General features: G+C 36.7%; 1 protein-coding gene across 1 annotated transcript in view; it reads right to left on the bottom strand.

Annotated features, from left to right (window-relative positions):
- Positions 1–1,766, bottom strand: part of LOC147472227 (uncharacterized) — a 5,835-nt gene extending 4,069 nt beyond the window's left edge. The window contains exon 1 of the mRNA XM_086543910.1: positions 1,484–1,766. The gene's annotated coding sequence lies outside the window, so the exon portion shown is untranslated. The remainder of the gene's footprint in view (positions 1–1,483) is intronic.
- Between the last annotated feature and the right edge of the window lie 3,234 nt (positions 1,767–5,000).

Below are 5,000 nucleotides of genomic sequence, written 5' to 3'. Positions count from 1 at the left end.
TAATTAATCAAAGCGCCAGTTCTGAGAAATCCAAACTACACGAAATATTTCTAAGTACATATAGGCCTATCTTTCGTAGCTCTAAGCACATGTTCGATTCAAAGGGAAGACTCAGGGAATCCGCGATGTTTCTCGCGAAAATTGAATATAAGCAAAATTATTGCGACAGATCAAGAGGCTTTGAGAGATTTGGAGTCGGCTAGAGCGTTTGACACTTATTCATATTTATATATTTTTTTTACCGTATTTACCGATCATAGAACACTCGTGTAGGTCCTCTCGTGGCATACCAAGTCATCTTGAATGCCACGTTGGTGCATAGCATTGCAACAGTACTCATTAAAGATAGAGTATAAGTCAGGAATTAGTTACAGAGTACCCAATATGTTGTCTCGGACGGAGAATGATAATGAGACAGATTTTGACAAGACAATTAACGAGGAAGAGACCAAATGCTAAAATGCAAATCTTGCTAATATCGAAACTATAAGCGCGACTAAGACTGAAGCTGAGCAGTAAAAAAGATCTAAAATTATTGGAAATGTGTAAGTATTTGGAACCGTGCCAGATAAGTCATTTCCTGACTCTCGGACTGACTTCGAAATTTGAGAGGGAGTACCATACCATATTGAAAAGCCTGACCGTATCCTTCGTAGGATTGTTATCCTGGAGGAGTTAGGGGATTCTGATTGCACATGCCAGTGCATTAGCAACAACAGGGAAGAGTATTTCGAACATATCAGAGATTAAAAGAGCTGTACTACCTTTTTTAAATATGCTTTCACACTCGAGAAAATATGTGAAGAGGCGTCAAATTTCCCGGAATCGAAAGAAATCATTACCGAACAAGAGCTAACCTGGGGCAGACTCCAGGTGTGACTAGACCGCTAGAAAAGGATATCGTACGATTTTTATTTATAAATATGCCCGAGATGAGTAGAGGATTTATCTATGTGCTAGTAACGACCGAGTATCTGTTCTAAATTCGCCGAATTAACACCGCTGAGAGACAGACGAGCCGATACGATAGCCGATGCCATAACTGATAGATTTATTACCTCCTCGAACTTCACAAACTGTTGGAGGAGGAGAATTAAAGAACGATTATTCGGCTGCTGTTTGTTCATAAGATAAGGACTGACATTACAATGACGCTTCCTTATAATCCTCAAGGAAACTGAATGATCGAACGCCAGAGAAAAAAAAAGTTGTGAAAGAGGCACTGACCGCTTTACCATATAAGGATTTCAGAGCTTGGGACGAAATATTACTATACGTAAGTTTCGCACTAAACAACACCTGTAAATAGATCAATGCTAAATCATCCGCCATATCTATTCTTGGGTCATCACGTAACCATTCCATTAAGCTTAACTTATTATATTAACTTAACTTATTAGATTATAATAATAAAGGATTCATGGGTTGATCCGAACGTGTTACTTCAGCGAATGAAGTCATTGTTATAATAACTTATCTTTACCTCATCGAAAGTGTCTCATTTTTCTGATTCTAATTTTCCAGGCGAAGTGCTGCTGCTCGACGTGGATTTCCATGTGTTGCTTGATTGATGAGACCGATGCGACTGAATCGCCGTGTGTGATATTCAGTGGGACCAAGTTCCCGATCACGCATCTGGACGCTTCTTTTTTTTCCCGGGCTGAACATCTGCCGCCCATAAGAGTAAAACTGTACGTACGGCAAAAAATACGGACTATGCTTACGTACAGCATGCAGTTCACATCGAGCCGAAATGAGGGGATGGGAACGAGGGCAGAGGGGAGCTTATTCTCGGCTTATTAATGGATGAGTATTTTTTGTATTCACTGACGTTAAACTCGCATAGATAACTTACACATTGCTTATGAATAGTTGATGTGTCTTGTGTTAAAATCTGCATACATACATTACGGCTAGAATAAAAATGTAAAAATAGAGAGACGGTCTTTAATTATCTTATAGTCAGAGACTTAAAAAAAACTTTATTTAGGTATACATTCAACAGTCAAGGAGACGAACTGAGGAAATTAAGGACGGTGATATGATTATGATAACTCAAGGTGACATGAATTGAAAGGATAATGAATTTGGTCTTAAATAGAATAGCTAATCAAGGGTCTAGTGTACCCATATCAGAATTTATATAAAACTGTAAGAAAGAAGATAAATATTTGGTCACTTCTGGAGTGTCATGTGTCGTAATTAATGTACACGGTGCTTGAAACCTCGCCTACCATTTTCAAGCATATAATCAATCATCAATTGCTACATTGCTTGCGACAGCGCCACATAAAAAAAAAACTTCCACTAAATAAAAAGGATCCAAAACTAAGCATTATGGAAAGCTTACATAACTCCCATGAATCAAAACAATTACAAAGGAGAAAAAATGATAATGAACATGAAATGACACGGTGAAAGTTTTCGCAGGTTCCGGGACCAAATAACAACCACTTTTTAAAAATACCAAGGTTTGCATACCATAAGAACAAACACAGCAGTCACATAGAGGTAACCGTAGAGAGGGAAAAGACGTGTGATATCATCATTAATCATTAAAAGAATACGAACAATTATCAGAGTAAAATCCAGATGATAAAAGTGTTTCCGCCTTAACACGGAGTTCACAGTCATTTGTTTTAGACTTTCTCTCGTGGGTGTGCGTGTGTGAAAATGCGTGCGTGTGTGTGTGTGTGTTTGTGTTGTACCTTATGGCAACTTACTGATGTAAAAATATGTATGTTTTGTATATTGTATTTTGCTATACTATTTCTAAATTAGTCGAATTGCAAATAGTTTATACTCTTAATCCCTAGCTGACCCGAATACTGTAATAGAGTATTATTTTCGCTAGGTTATTTCTGCCATTGCTTTCCATGTGTATTAATAATATTCGTAATGTCAGATTTAATATTCTTATCATATTCTTGTTTCTAGGTATTTTTTCGATCTATCAAAGGTTTCCCTTCTTGCAAAAATCTGTACAAATATCCCTGCAATCATTATATAACATTTTCAGCATATCATCAGGTGACTATCGGTTATAATCACCTGGTGTTCTATTCAAAAAAATCGACCAACAAACTAATTATGAGCCCTGTACTAGATCATTTTAATTGTATTATATCTTAATCGTGTGATCGAAATAACGTTAAATAAGTCTTTCTGACTAACCTCACTCTTTTTCATCCTCCTCGTCTGGACACTTGAGTCACGTCACAACGGGAGTCAGAAGGATGGGGGTTATGCTTTGTCTATGTGTGTGTGTACATATATATAACATATATATATAACATATATATATATATATATATATATACATATATAATAAAGTTTTTTTTTTTCAGTAAAGTAAAACTGTCACTTTGCGACATACAATAAGGAACAATAGACGTATAATATCTTGCATTGCATCTCTGCTTCATTATCTTATCATTAGCGTCATGTCTCGCGGATGTTAGGAAGTTATAAGTTTTGCAAACTTCCCTAAAATATAACCTCTTCGATCTTGTAAGGTGGATAAGTTCGGTTTGTTTAGTGCCTTAGGATAAGAAGCGTAGTTAGATCCAAGAATTATGCGAATTAGAATTTCAGTCGTTTTTTCTGACTTGGTGTTTTCAAAGATTGTGATGGACGAATGCCATAGCAGGGTTGCATGTTCACCGACAGGTCATGTTGCTGTCTCTCCCTATGTAGGTCGTCCGGGGATGCCACATATGATTTCAGTTTAGACAACATAAAACATGCTTTTCCGCATTTTGAAGTGATTTTCTGGGTGTTGTTGAGCCATTTCAGGTCTTTACTGGTTAATGCTCATGATAGAGTCACCTTAGACATGGTTTGAGGGGTTGTTATTCATTGTCTGGGGTTCGTCATAGTCTGTTGGTTCGATATATTAATGTCACGTTCTTGTTATTCATCTTCATTTTGTTCATTGAAGCTCATTTTGATACGTGGTTGAGGGAGTCCTTTAAGGAGACGTTATCTTGCCCTGGTTAATGTCGCTCACGTACTCGTAGTTCTTTATATGCTGAATGTTATCCCCATTCAGCATTATAAGGAATAATGACGGACCGATGGCAGCACCTTGAGGGACACAGCAATGGTGCTCGATTTCTTGAGATTTTTTTTTTTTTTTTTTTTTTTTTTGGGGGGGGGGGATCGGGTATTGCGAGAGCGGAAGTTGACGGAGGACATCCCCTTCAGCCATCCCTCGTGAAGTCATAAGGATTTTTTTTTTTTTTTTTTTTTTTTTTTTATAAGGAAGCAGTGATCGATGACGAAAACGTACCATGACGCTAAGAAGCTGATTGGTGTCATATTGAGAGCCATAAATTCCGAATGGAATGGAGAAAAAGAAATCGTTGTACATCAAAGAATGGGAATGTTCGAGAAAGGAAAAACTAAAAACGTTTATTGAAATCAACATTCGTAAACAAGTAAATAGTAACAGATGTAATTAAGCAACCTAAAATTGGCAAACCATCCATAATACAAAGAAAACTTCAGTAAAAATGCCTCACAAATCTCACAAAAGAAATTAGAAATCATGAAAAGGGATTTGAACTATGAAGACAGATCGAAAAAAAATAAAATAAAACGTACAAAATTGGAAGAAAGAAGAAAAGGAGAGGATATGATCACGCTTTATAATTATATATCAAGAACAGTTAACTCAGAAGAAAGAAAAAAATATATTTTTTAATAAAAGTCGAGAGTAAACCAAAGCTTTAAAGAAACACAAGTCTCGAAATAGGACTACTGATAGATGGAACAACCTTCCAGGACACATACATCGATTCAAAAGCTTATATCACAATCTAGTTATAGCAGACGGTCCACCTCTGAACTCAGCTCTCTTTCCCATACATAAATAATTGCGTAGGAAAGTAAGAACACACACACACACACACACACACACACACACACACACTATTCATTAAGAAAAGCTCTCTACTCACTAAGAAATCCTCTCTACTCATTAAAATTGCTCTAAACAC

Source organism: Penaeus japonicus, unplaced genomic scaffold, assembly GCF_977035675.1.
Source record: "Penaeus japonicus unplaced genomic scaffold, GWHDUDI00000001_assembly GWHDUDI00000002, whole genome shotgun sequence".
In the NCBI taxonomy this organism is placed as follows: domain Eukaryota; kingdom Metazoa; phylum Arthropoda; class Malacostraca; order Decapoda; family Penaeidae; genus Penaeus; species Penaeus japonicus.
The sequence above is the reverse complement of the archived record's forward strand: the minus strand, read 5'-3'. Positions and strand labels throughout refer to the sequence as shown.